The sequence below is a fragment of the Manis javanica genome, chromosome 1 (genome assembly GCF_040802235.1).
Source record: "Manis javanica isolate MJ-LG chromosome 1, MJ_LKY, whole genome shotgun sequence".
NCBI classification, from domain to species: Eukaryota; Metazoa; Chordata; class Mammalia; order Pholidota; family Manidae; genus Manis; species Manis javanica.
This window is the reverse complement of record NC_133156.1, coordinates 114,669,165-114,683,822: the sequence shown is the minus strand read 5'-3', so window position 1 is coordinate 114,683,822 and position 14,658 is coordinate 114,669,165. Positions and strand designations below refer to the sequence as shown.

Below are 14,658 nucleotides of genomic sequence, written 5' to 3'. Positions count from 1 at the left end.
TGGAATAACAGAAGGGTGGCCGCCAAAGGCCACAGCAGTGTATCCTGAGTGGCCAGAAGGTAGGAGCATCTTACCGGGGACTTGTGTTTTATGATAATGGTAAGGGCATGCACCTCCAGTGGCACTATATATAGACGCTTCAGGAACCCCTAGGAACAAAGAAGGAAAACTATGGTGTCCTAGACATGGAAGGGACCACCTGCCTGCTACAGTCTTATCACAGGACCATTCTCTTGCATGCCTTATACCTAAAGGACAAGATTTGCCTACGTTGATGCCACTAAAACAGGTGTCTTATCGCCCCTAAATTCTTTGTGCATTGGGAACTTCCTCTGGCTTGAGGATTATTGTATCTTTTGTTATTAGGAACCTCCTCTGGCTTGAGGATTGTTACAATTTTTGTTACCTATATCAAAACCTGACTGTATCTTAATTCTGATGGTCTCTAAATTGTATTTGCCTGCTCTAGCTGTTGTGGAATCTTGTTACAGTGCTCCAGCTTTCTCGCACAGGGACCACTGCGGAAGACTGGAAGCGGGTAGATTGTAAGGCCAGATTGCTGGAGCGGGGGAATGTGTGGAAGGTGGGGTTCCTATGACCAGGCACTTCACCGAACTTCAGCCACTTTATGACGTAACTGCCCTGCTGCCAGGCTAAACCTTCCACAGAGAGAACCCGAAAGGGCGCCCTGAGCCCGGTGGACGTGTTAGCACATATGGCTGCCTCCGTTACACAACTCCAAGCACAAACCAAGAAAGAATCACTGAAGCCGAGGTTTGGACACCAGGAAACCATCTTGCTGCCATCAGCAACTGCACAGATTCTTGGAGACTCCATTGCGTGGATATGGCCTTGGAGCTATTGGCACAGACGCCATCGATGGCTGGCTTTCCTGGCACCGTGGGGACAAGGCCTGGAAGCTGGCTTCCTGTGTATTCCTGGAATAACAGCAGGGTGGCCACCAAAGGCCAATGTAGTGTATTCTGAACTGGGAGAAGCTAGGTGCATCTCAACAGGGACTTTTCTTTTAACATAATGGCCAGGGAAGGCACCTGCAGTAGGCACATATACACCCTTCAGTAACACCAAAGCAGAAAGAAGTGAAAGTATGGCATAGTGGACATGGAAGCGACCACCTCCCTGCTACATGCCCATCACAGGACCGCTCTCTTGCAGGAATCCTACCTGATGGACTAGATTTGCTTCTGTTGATGCCATTAAAACATGTGTCTTATCACCCCAACGTCTTCGTGCATTGGGAACTTCCTCTGGCTTGAGGATGATCGTATCTTTTGTTACTAGGAACATCCTCTGGCCTGAGGAATGTTATAGGTTTTGTTACCTGCATCCAACTCTTGCTGTATCTTAATTTTGATTGTCTCTAAATTGTTTTTGTCTGTTCTAGCTGTTGTGGAATCTTGTTACAGTGCTCCAGCTTTCTCGCACAGGGACCATTGCGGAAGACTGGAAGCGGGTAGATTGTAAGGCGAGATTGCTGGAGTGGGGGAATGTGTGGAAGGTGGGGCTCCTATGACCAGGATCGTCACTGAACTTCAACCACTTTATGATGAAACTGCCCTGCAGCCAGGCTACAGCGTCCACAGAGACACCCAGGAAGGGAGCCCTGGGCTCGGTGGACACGTTAGCACATATGGCTGCCTCTGCTATACAACTCCAAGTGTACACCAAGAGAGAATCACTGAAGCCGAGGACTGCACACCAGAATAACATCCTGCTGCCACCACCAAATGCACTGAACCCTGGAGACTCCACTGAGTGGACATGGCCTTGGAGCTTTCGACACATACACCGACGATGGCTGGCTTTCCTGGCACCTTGGGGACAAGGCCTGGAAAGTGGCTTCCTGTGTATTCCTGGAATAACAGCATGGTGGCCGCCAAAGGCCACAGTCGTGTATCCTGAACTGCCAGAAGCTAGAAGCAACGCAACAGGGACCTTTGTTTCAACATAATGGCCAGCGAATCCACCAGCAGTAGCCACATATACACCCTTCAGTAACCCCAAAGGGGAAAGAACTAAAAGTATGGCACAGTGGACATGGAAGGGGCGTCGTGCTCGCTGCATTTGTGTCACAGGACAGCTCTCTTGCATGCATCCTTCCTGCTGGAGAAGATCTGCCTACGTTGATGCCACTAAAACGTGTGTCTAATCGCCCCTAAAGTCTTTGTGCATTGGGAACTTCCGATGTCCTGAGGATTATTATAACTTTTGTTATTAGGAACCTCCTCTGGCTTGAGGATTATTATAATTTTTGTTACCTATATCAAAACCTTACTGTATCTTAACTTTTATTGTCTCCAAGTTGTTGTAATATTGTCTTGCATTTGTGGAACCCTGTTACAGTGCTCCAGCTTTCTCGCGCAGGGACAATTGTGGAAGATAGAAAGAGGGTAGCCTGTAAGGCGAGAATGCTGGAGCGGGGATGTGTCGGGAGGATGGGGTTCCCAGGGCCAGGATCCTCACGGAACTTCAAGCACTTGATGATGTAAGTGGCCTGTTGCTAGGCTACGGGTTCAACACTGAAGCCCAGAGGTGAAGCCCTGAGCCCAGTGGACACGTTAACACATATAGCTGCTTGCGCTCTACAACTGCAAGTAGAAACCAAGGAAGATTCACTGAAGTTGAGGTTTGGCCACCAGAATAACATCTTGCTGCTATCCCCAACTGCACTGAATCCTCGAGACTCCATTGAGTGGACATGGCCTTGGAGCTTTCCACACGACACCAACGATGGCTGGCTCTCCTGGCACCTTGGGGACAAGGCGTGGAAGCTGGCCTCCTGTGTATTCCTGGAATAACAGCAGGGTGTCCGGGCGAAGGCCACAGTCGTGTATCCTGAACGGCCAGAAGGTAAGAGCATCTTAACGGGGAATTTTTTTTTTTATCATAATGGTCAGTGAAAGCAACTCGAGTAGTAATATGTACACACTTCAGTAACCCCAAAGGGGAAAGAAGTGAAAGTATGGCATAGTGGACACGCAAGGGACCTCCTGCCTGCTACATTCCTATCACAGGACCCCTCTCTTGCAGGAATCCTACCTGATGGACTAGATTTGCCTATATGTTGATAGCATTAAAACATGTGTCTTATCACCCCAAAGTCTTTGTGCATTGGGAACTTCCTCTGGCTTGAGGATGATCATATCTTTTGTTATGAGGAACATCCTCTGGCCTGAGGATTATTATAGTTTTTGTTACCTGCATCAAAATCCTGCTGCATCTTAATTTTCATGGTCTCTCAATTGCTTTTGTCTGCTCTAGCTGTTGTGGAATCTTGTTACAGTGCTCCAGCTTTCTCGCACAGGGACCCTTGCGGAAGACTGGAAGCGGGTAGATTGTGAGGCGAGATTGCTGGAGTGGGGGAATGTGTGGAAGGTGGGGCTCCTATGACCAGGATCGTCACTGAACTTCAACCACTTTATGATGTAACTGCCCTGCAGCCAGGCTACAGCCTCCACAGAGACACCCAGGAAGGGAGCCCTGGGCTCGGTGGCCATGTTAGCACATATGGCTGCCTCCCCTATACAACTCCAAGTACAGACCACGAAAGAATCACTGAAGCCGAGGACTGCACACCAGAATAACATCCTGCTGCCATCACCAAATGCACTGAACCCTGGAGACTCCACTGAGTGGACATGGCCTTGGAGGTTTCGACGCATGGACGAAGGACGGCTGGCTCTGCTGGCACCTTGGAGACAAGGCCTGGAACCTGGCCTCCTGTGTATTCCTGGAATAACAGAAGGGTGGCCGCCAAAGGCCACAGCAGTGTATCCTGAGTGGCCAGAAGGTAGGAGCATCTTACCGGGGACTTGTGTTTTATGATAATGGTAAGGGCATGCACCTCCAGTGGCACTATATATAGACGCTTCAGGAACCCCTAGGAACAAAGAAGGAAAACTATGGTGTCCTAGACATGGAAGGGACCACCTGCCTGCTACAGTCTTATCACAGGACCATTCTCTTGCATGCCTTATACCTAAAGGACAAGATTTGCCTACGTTGATGCCACTAAAACAGGTGTCTTATCGCCCCTAAATTCTTTGTGCATTGGGAACTTCCTCTGGCTTGAGGATTATTGTATCTTTTGTTATTAGGAACCTCCTCTGGCTTGAGGATTGTTACAATTTTTGTTACCTATATCAAAACCTGACTGTATCTTTATTCTGATGGTCTCTAAATTGTATTTGCCTGCTCTAGCTGTTGTGGAATCTTGTTACAGTGCTCCAGCTTTCTCGCACAGGGACCACTGCGGAAGACTGGAAGCGGGTAGATTGTAAGGCCAGATTGCTGGAGCGGGGGAATGTGTGGAAGGTGGGGTTCCTATGACCAGGCACTTCACCGAACTTCAGCCACTTTATGACGTAACTGCCCTGCTGCCAGGCTAAACCTTCCACAGAGAGAACCCGAAAGGGCGCCCTGAGCCCGGTGGACGTGTTAGCACATATGGCTGCCTCCGTTACACAACTCCAAGCACAAACCAAGAAAGAATCACTGAAGCCGAGGTTTGGACACCAGGAAACCATCTTGCTGCCATCAGCAACTGCACAGATTCTTGGAGACTCCATTGCGTGGATATGGCCTTGGAGCTTTCGGCACAGACGCCATCGATGGCTGGCTTTCCTGGCACCGTGGGGACAAGGCCTGGAAGCTGGCTTCCTGTGTATTCCTGGAATAACAGCAGGGTGGCCACCAAAGGCCAATGTAGTGTATTCTGAACTGGGAGAAGCTAGGTGCATCTCAACAGGGACTTTTCTTTTAACATAATGGCCAGGGAAGGCACCTGCAGTAGGCACATATACACCCTTCAGTAACACCAAAGCAGAAAGAAGTGAAAGTATGGCATAGTGGACATGGAAGCGACCACCTCCCTGCTACATGCCCATCACAGGACCGCTCTCTTGCAGGAATCCTACCTGATGGACTAGATTTGCTTCTGTTGATGCCATTAAAACATGTGTCTTATCACCCCAACGTCTTCGTGCATTGGGAACTTCCTCTGGCTTGAGGATGATCGTATCTTTTGTTACTAGGAACATCCTCTGGCCTGAGGAATGTTATAGGTTTTGTTACCTGCATCCTACTCTTGCTGTATCTTAATTTTGATTGTCTCTAAATTGTTTTTGTCTGTTCTAGCTGTTGTGGAATCTTGTTACAGTGCTCCAGCTTTCTCGCACAGGGACCATTGCGGAAGACTGGAAGCGGGTAGATTGTAAGGCGAGATTGCTGGAGTGGGGGAATGTGTGGAAGGTGGGGCTCCTATGACCAGGATCGTCACTGAACTTCAACCACTTTATGATGAAACTGCCCTGCAGCCAGGCTACAGCGTCCACAGAGACACGTTAGCACATATGGCTGCCTCTGCTATACAACTCCAAGTGTACACCAAGAGAGAATCACTGAAGCCGAGGACTGCACACCAGAATAACATCCTGCTGCCACCACCAAATGCACTGAACCCTGGAGACTCCACTGAGTGGACATGGCCTTGGAGCTTTCGACACATACACCGACGATGGCTGGCTTTCCTGGCACCTTGGGGACAAGGCCTGGAAAGTGGCTTCCTGTGTATTCCTGGAATAACAGCATGGTGGCCGCCAAAGGCCACAGTCGTGTATCCTGAACTGCCAGAAGCTAGAAGCAACGCAACAGGGACCTTTGTTTCAACATAATGGCCAGCGAATCCACCAGCAGTAGCCACATATACACCCTTCAGTAACCCCAAAGGGGAAAGAACTAAAAGTATGGCACAGTGGACATGGAAGGGGCGTCGTGCTCGCTGCATTTGTATCACAGGACAGCTCTCTTGCATGCATCCTTCCTGCTGGAGAAGATCTGCCTACGTTGATGCCACTAAAATGTGTGTCTAATCGCCCCTAAAGTCTTTGTGCATTGGGAACTTCCGATGTCCTGAGGATTATTATAACTTTTGTTATTAGGAACCTCCTCTGGCTTGAGGATTATTATAATTTTTGTTACCTATATCAAAACCTTACTGTATCTTAACTTTTATTGTCTCCAAGTTGTTGTAATATTGTCTTGCATTTGTGGAACCCTGTTACAGTGCTCCAGCTTTCTCGCGCAGGGACAATTGTGGAAGATAGAAAGAGGGTAGCCTGTAAGGCGAGAATGCTGGAGCGGGGATGTGTCGGGAGGATGGGGTTCCCAGGGCCAGGATCCTCACGGAACTTCAAGCACTTGATGATGTAAGTGGCCTGTTGCTAGGCTACGGGTTCAACACTGAAGCCCAGAGGTGAAGCCCTGAGCCCAGTGGACACGTTAACACATATAGCTGCTTGCGCTCTACAACTGCAAGTAGAAACCAAGGAAGATTCACTGAAGTTGAGGTTTGGCCACCAGAATAACATCTTGCTGCTATCCCCAACTGCACTGAATCCTCGAGACTCCATTGAGTGGACATGGCCTTGGAGCTTTCCACACAACACCAACGATGGCTGGCTCTCCTGGCACCTTGGGGACAAGGCGTGGAAGCTGGCCTCCTGTGTATTCCTGGAATAACAGCAGGGTGTCCGGGCGAAGGCCACAGTCGTGTATCCTGAACGGCCAGAAGGTAAGAGCATCTTAACGGGGAATTTTTTTTTTTATCATAATGGTCAGTGAAAGCAACTCGAGTAGTAATATGTACACACTTCAGTAACCCCAAAGGGGAAAGAAGTGAAAGTATGGCATAGTGGACACACAAGGGACCTCCTGCCTGCTACATTCCTATCACAGGACCCCTCTCTTGCAGGAATCCTACCTGATGGACTAGATTTGCCTATATGTTGATAGCATTAAAACATGTGTCTTATCACCCCAAAGTCTTTGTGCATTGGGAACTTCCTCTGGCTTGAGGATGATCATATCTTTTGTTACGAGGAACATCCTCTGGCCTGAGGATTATTATAGTTTTTGTTACCTGCATCAAAATCCTGCTGCATCTTTATTTTCATCGTCTCTCAATTGCTTTTGTCTGCTCTAGCTGTTGTGGAATCTTGTTACAGTGCTCCAGCTTTCTCGCACAGGGACCCTTGCGGAAGACAGGAAGCGGGTAGATTGTGAGGCGAGATTGCTGGAGTGGGGGAATGTGTGGAAGGTGGGGCTCCTATGACCAGGATCGTCACTGAACTTCAACCACTTTATGATGTAACTGCCCTGCAGCCAGGCTACAGCCTCCACAGAGAAACCCAGGAAGGGAGCCCTGGGCTCGGTGGCCATGTTAGCACATATGGCTGCCTCCCCTATACAACTCCAAGTACAGACCACGAAAGAATCACTGAAGCTGAGGACTGCACACCAGAATAACATCCTGCTGCCATCACCAAATGCACTGAACCCTGGAGACTCCACTGAGTGGACATGGCCTTGGAGGTTTCGACGCATGGACGAAGGACGGCTGGCTCTGCTGGCACCTTGGAGACAAGGCCGGGAACCTGGCCTCCTGTGTATTCCTGGAATAACAGAAGGGTGGCCGCCAAAGGCCACAGCAGTGTATCCTGAGTGGCCAGAAGGTAGGAGCATCTTACCGGGGACTTGTGTTTTATGATAATGGTAAGGGCATGCACCTCCAGTGGCACTATATATAGACGCTTCAGGAACCCTTAGGAACAAAGAAGGAAAACTATGGTGTCCTAGACATGGAAGGTACCACCTGCCTGCTACAGTCTTATCACAGGACCATTCTCTTGAATGCCTTATACCTAAAGGACAAGATTTGCCTACGTTGATGCCACTAAAACAGGTGTCTTATCGCCCCTAAATTCTTTGTGCATTGGGAACTTCCTCTGGCTTGAGGATTATTGTATCTTTTGTTATTAGGAACCTCCTCTGGCTTGAGGATTGTTACAATTTTTGTTACCTATATCAAAACCTGACTGTATCTTAATTCTCATGGTCTCTAAATTGTACTTGCCTGCTCTAGCTGTTGTAGAATCTTGTTACAGTGCTCCAGCTTTCTCGCACAGGGACCACTGCGGAAGACTGGAAGCGGGTAGATTGTAAGGCGAGATTGCTGGAGCGGGGGAATGTGTGGAAGGTGGGGTTCCTATGACCAGGCACTTCACCGAACTTCAGCCACTTTATGACGTAACTGCCCTGCTGCCAGGCTAAACCTTCCACAGAGAGAACCCGAAAGGGCGCCCTGAGCCCGGTGGACGTGTTAGCACATATGGCTGCCTCCGTTACACAACTCCAAGCACAAACCAAGAAAGAATCACTGAAGCCGAGGTTTGGACACCAGGAAACCATCTTGCTGCCATCAGCAACTGCACAGATTCTTGGAGACTCCATTGCGTGGATATGGCCTTGGAGCTTTCGGCACAGACGCCATCGATGGCTGGCTTTCCTGGCACCGTGGGGACAAGGCCTGGAAGCTGGCTTCCTGTGTATTCCTGGAATAACAGCAGGGTGGCCACCAAAGGCCAATGTAGTGTATTCTGAACTGGGAGAAGCTAGGTGCATCTCAACAGGGACTTTTCTTTTAACATAATGGCCAGGGAAGGCACCTGCAGTAGGCACATATACACCCTTCAGTAACACCAAAGCAGAAAGAAGTGAAAGTATGGCATAGTGGACATGGAAGCGACCACCTCCCTGCTACATGCCCATCACAGGACCGCTCTCTTGCAGGAATCCTACCTGATGGACTAGATTTGCTTCTGTTGATGCCATTAAAACATGTGTCTTATCACCCCAACGTCTTCGTGCATTGGGAACTTCCTCTGGCTTGAGGATGATCGTATCTGTTGTTACTAGGAACATCCTCTGGCCTGAGGAATGTTATAGGTTTTGTTACCTGCATCCAACTCTTGCTGTATCTTAATTTTGATTGTCTCTAAATTGTTTTTGTCTGTTCTAGCTGTTGTGGAATCTTGTTACAGTGCTCCAGCTTTCTCGCACAGGGACCATTGCGGAAGACTGGAAGCGGGTAGATTGTAAGGCGAGATTGCTGGAGTGGGGGAATGTGTGGAAGGTGGGGCTCCTATGACCAGGATCGTCACTGAACTTCAACCACTTTATGATGAAACTGCCCTGCAGCCAGGCTACAGCGTCCACAGAGACACCCAGGAAGGGAGCCCTGGGCTCGGTGGACACGTTAGCACATATGGCTGCCTCTGCTATACAACTCCAAGTGTACACCAAGAGAGAATCACTGAAGCCGAGGACTGCACACCAGAATAACATCCTGCTGCCACCACCAAATGCACTGAACCCTGGAGACTCCACTGAGTGGACATGGCCTTGGAGCTTTCGACACATACACCGACGATGGCTGGCTTTCCTGGCACCTTGGGGACAAGGCCTGGAAAGTGGCTTCCTGTGTATTCCTGGAATAACAGCATGGTGGCCGCCAAAGGCCACAGTCGTGTATCCTGAACTGCCAGAAGCTAGAAGCAACGCAACAGGGACCTTTGTTTCAACATAATGGCCAGCGAATCCACCAGCAGTAGCCACATATACACCCTTCAGTAACCCCAAAGGGGAAAGAACTAAAAGTATGGCACAGTGGACATGGAAGGGGCGTCGTGCTCGCTGCATTTGTATCACAGGACAGCTCTCTTGCATGCATCCTTCCTGCTGGAGAAGATCTGCCTACGTTGATGCCACTAAAACGTGTGTCTAATCGCCCCTAAAGTCTTTGTGCATTGGGAACTTCCGATGTCCTGAGGATTATTATAACTTTTGTTATTAGGAACCTCCTCTGGCTTGAGGATTATTATAATTTTTGTTACCTATATCAAAACCTTACTGTATCTTAACTTTTATTGTCTCCAAGTTGTTGTAATATTGTCTTGCATTTGTGGAACCCTGTTACAGTGCTCCAGCTTTCTCGCGCAGGGACAATTGTGGAAGATAGAAAGAGGGTAGCCTGTAAGGCGAGAATGCTGGAGCGGGGATGTGTCGGGAGGATGGGGTTCCCAGGGCCAGGATCCTCACGGAACTTCAAGCACTTGATGATGTAAGTGGCCTGTTGCTAGGCTACGGGTTCAACACTGAAGCCCAGAGGTGAAGCCCTGAGCCCAGTGGACACGTTAACACATATAGCTGCTTGCGCTCTACAACTGCAAGTAGAAACCAAGGAAGATTCACTGAAGTTGAGGTTTGGCCACCAGAATAACATCTTGCTGCTATCCCCAACTGCACTGAATCCTCGAGACTCCATTGAGTGGACATGGCCTTGGAGCTTTCCACACAACACCAACGATGGCTGGCTCTCCTGGCACCTTGGGGACAAGGCGTGGAAGCTGGCCTCCTGTGTATTCCTGGAATAACAGCAGGGTGTCCGGGCGAAGGCCACAGTCGTGTATCCTGAACGGCCAGAAGGTAAGAGCATCTTAACGGGGAATTTTTTTTTTTATCATAATGGTCAGTGAAAGCAACTCGAATAGTAATATGTACACACTTCAGTAACCCCAAAGGGGAAAGAAGTGAAAGTATGGCATAGTGGACACGCAAGGGACCTCCTGCCCGCTACATTCCTATCACAGGACCCCTCTCTTGCAGGAATCCTACCTGATGGACTAGATTTGCCTATATGTTGATAGCATTAAAACATGTGTCTTATCACCCCAAAGTCTTTGTGCATTGGGAACTTCCTCTGGCTTGAGGATGATCATATCTTTTGTTACGAGGAACATCCTCTGGCCTGAGGATTATTATAGTTTTTGTTACCTGCATCAAAATCTTGCTGCATCTTAATTTTCATGGTCTCTCAATTGCTTTTGTCTGCTCTAGCTGTTGTAGAATCTTGTTACAGTGCTGCAGCTTTTTCGCACGGTGACCATTGCTGAAGACTGGAAGCGGGTAGATTGTAAGGCGAGATTGCTGGAGCGGGGGAATGTGTGGAAGGTGGAGTTCCTATGACCAGGATCTTCACATAACTTCAGCCACTTTATGATGTAACTGCCCTGCAGCCAGGCTACAGCCTCCACAGAGACACCCAGGAAGGGAGTCCTGGGCTCGGTGGACATGTTAGCACATATGGCTGCCTACCCTATACAGCTCCAAGTACAGACCAAGAAAGTATCACTGAAGCCAAGGACTGCACACCAGAATAACATCCTGCTGCCATCACCAACTGCACTGAATCCTGGAGACTCCATTGAATGGGCATGGCTTTGGACCTTTCAACACATGCACCAATGTTAGCTGGTTCTCTTGGTGCCTTGGGGACAAGGCTTGCAACCTGGCCTTCTGTGTATGGCACTAAAGTTCTGAATTAAAAAGTTTGTATAGAGGCTCAAGTCTACATTGATAATCAGTTGGTTTAGTTAGTAGCATGCATTAATTGTATAAGTAAAATATATATGGATTAAAGAGATAATAATAGTAAAATATATTTTACAGAATGCTTTTGCTTGTATTATCAGAATGAGTTAACTTTGGAAGAAAGTCTAGTTTTGAAATGAGAGGTTATATCAAGAGACCTACTGAAAAATCCAATCATGATATATTCTGCTGCTTTCTGTACTGCGATAAGAAGAGTTTTCAAATTCTTAAAGGTTTGTAAAACAATAAATAAGTTAAAAGATGAATACATGAGAGAGACCCTATGTTTTCAACCCCTAGGTTACACAGACTTTTTCTCTTCCAAAGAGATGACCTTTATTATATCTTAATTTAGTGAAATCACAAAGTCCAGAGAGAATAGAAATCAGTGGATTAAGGATATCTAAACCATATTTTAGTTTGTGATTTTCAGCAAAGTGAACTGAAGAACTGGGTCAAACGCCTCCACGGTTTATCCAAACTACATTTTTAAAATATTCTTCCCTGACCTACTTGGTCAGTATGATAAATGGATGCCAAGAACTCTCCCACCAAAGATAAGCTGGTCTCATCCTGGAGAAAAGATACCTTCTCATGCTTTATAAGCTTAACTGAGATGTGATTCCAACCTTTTCAAAATACATTCAATAGAAGCTTCACTTAGCCAGATAGTCAACTAGGATTTTTTCTCAGGTTTTTGGAGAAGGTGGGGGTAGGGGGAACACATCTAAAAAGATAAAGGTTATAAAAAGGGCTCATATTTTTCCTTATATTTTTTATTTTTAGGTTTTTATTGTGGGATATTTTAAATAGTAGAATACTATTATGCTATAGTATATATAGTATACTAATAGAATACTAGTAGGATAGTATATCATAGTCTAATAAATTGTGGAATAGTATAAATAATAATAGTAAAATAAAGTAAAGTAGCAAAATAACATTATAACACTAACAGGACAGGAAGAGTATACTCATATATTTCAAAAAAGGATATCAAGTTTAGCACACATAATGTCATGGGCGGGGGGACACGGGAAAGGCAGTATATACAGAGAAGACAAGTAATGATTCTATAGCATCTTACTATGCTGATGGGACAGTGACTGTAATGGGGTATGTGGGGGGACTTGATAATGGGGGGAGTCTAGTAACCATAATGTTCAAGTAATTGTACATTAATGATATCAAAATAAAAACATTAAAAAAAGGATATCAAGTAATTTTAAGAGGATATTAATTGAAAACAAAAGGCAGCTTTGTTGTGTTGAACACCAGTAAAATACAAAATGCCCTAATTTTAGAATATTGGTTTATCAAGGATATTTTTATTTATTATTGTTGCATTTTCATTATCATCATTTGCAGAAATGCCTGAACAGGAAGACAGAAAACAGTTGAATCTTCAGTGATGAAGTGAAAATGTAGGAAGAGCTGAAAGAATCTCAGGAGAAAAGCAAAACAAATGCAAGAAAGATGATTCTTCTTATTGTCAGACTTGTCTTCATTATTATCAGACTTGTGTTCCAGTATGTAAAACTGAATGAGACTCTCTAGACCAGAATTTCTCAACCTCAGCCTTACTGACATTTCAGGCTGGATAATTCTTTGGTGTCAGGAACTGTCTGCATATTGTAAAAATAACAAACAAAACTGCCTGTACATTTTGCTGCATCTCTGGTCTCCATCTACCAGATGCCAGTAGCAAACCCCTTGTACTAGAAGCATCATGCTGATGGACCGATGGCACTGCTAATGAGGACATTATTTTGGTCTCATATCTCTATAAATCCTGCTCTGAAAATCCAAGGGAGAGACATGCAATCACTCTGTGTCTTCGTCCAGCTTTTACATCATTTTTACAACAGAGGCTTAAAATTATGTCATAGATGTTAAAGCATGTATAATTAAACTCTTTGGGACATTTGGTTTAAGTGTCAGTCTTTTTTGGATAATCTTAGAACTTTGCAAAATGACTGCTATCACTTTATTAATGAGAGAATTCTATTTAAACACATTAGAAATGCTTTTTGAAAGCTTTGTCTATTGTTCTAACATTAGGAGTGGGGGAGGACTTTCTCAGTTAGGGTTCCTTGTCTAAACCATACAGCACAGAAAATTTTTTCAGTGACTATTTTATGCTCACAAGGCTGGTATATAAGTAATACCAGTCTAGATGCTTAGGTGCCAAGTTAATTCCCTATTTGTAACACGCTTTAAGACAATAGGGCTTAATTCTTTCCAGGATCTGGTTCAGCAGGGCTGGGAGTAGTGGACTAAATTTAATAACATATTAAATAAGTTATAATAGTTTATAATAGGAACACAGATGCCCTCTTACACTTTTGTGAGAATTCCTCATGTTTATGATGTTTATGAGGCTAGTGTACCATCTCTTCTGCTCTCATGTTAGTGGCAGCTTTCAGAAGAGAAATTAATTTTCCTAATTTATTGTGAACCAGAATCTTTATCTTCATTACATATTGCAGGTCCCTGGTACTGCAAACAGACTATTGATCCTCCTGAACATTTACAAGCTGCCTGCTCGACAGTCACTCATTCATCAATTCAACAAATAGATAGTGGACAAACACATGTATTAAATAATAGCAAATGTGGCAGATGTTGTGATACACTGTAAATGTGATACATATTACCCTGTCTTAGAATACATAGGCTAGCAAGTCCAACACCCAATTCATCTCTTATGTCCTCCCACTTCTCGCCTTGCAAACCTACTTTACCTATATTCATTTATCATGTGAAATGACATCAGATTTACTCTGCCATTCAAACCAAAAACATAGTATCATTTGTGAATCTTCCCTTTCTCTTACTGTCCATAAACAGCTGGACTGTAAGTTCCATTGATTCTCTATCCTTAGTTTTTTTCTAATCATTTACCAAGGATTTTAGTTTAAATCCTTAAAACTTCTTACCTGAGCTATTTTAAGACTCTCTTGTCTATTTGCTGACACCAGTGCCTCCCTCTATGAAAACACTTTTTACCTGAATGCAAATATGTTCATCCCTTTCCTCATTTTAAAAGCCTTCGATTCTCACCTATTACCTGTAGGATGAAATCCTGATTTCTTGCAAATATATAGGTCCAGATTAACTCCTCTGTTACTGTCTGCCTCCCACTCTACATTCCAAACACTCTCAATGCTGTATGTGCATTTTGTCAAAATGCCATGCTTTTTCTATCCTCTGCTTTTACACTTCGCTGTTCCGTCCATCTGGAATGCTCATTCCACAGCTATCCCCTCAATCTACTACTTCCTACTCAGCCTTCAGGACTCAAGTTAGGTGTCACCTCCTTCAGAGAAGATTTTTTTAAACAAATTGCTTCTTCTTAAGTTTTGATTT

At 45.6% G+C, this 14,658-nt stretch overlaps 1 protein-coding gene and 1 long non-coding RNA gene across 2 annotated transcripts in view; one reads left to right on the top strand and one right to left on the bottom strand.

Moving 5' to 3' along the window:
• The window catches only part of HCN1 (hyperpolarization activated cyclic nucleotide gated potassium channel 1), a 534,584-nt gene that overhangs the window by 160,731 nt on the left and 359,195 nt on the right, over window positions 1-14,658 (bottom strand). The gene's annotated exons all lie outside the window — the stretch shown is intronic.
• On the top strand, window positions 10,980-13,206 carry LOC140848886 (uncharacterized). The gene is made up of 3 exons (XR_012130152.1): window positions 10,980-11,246; window positions 11,391-11,522; window positions 12,658-13,206. It is a non-coding gene; the product is annotated as an uncharacterized lncRNA (long non-coding RNA).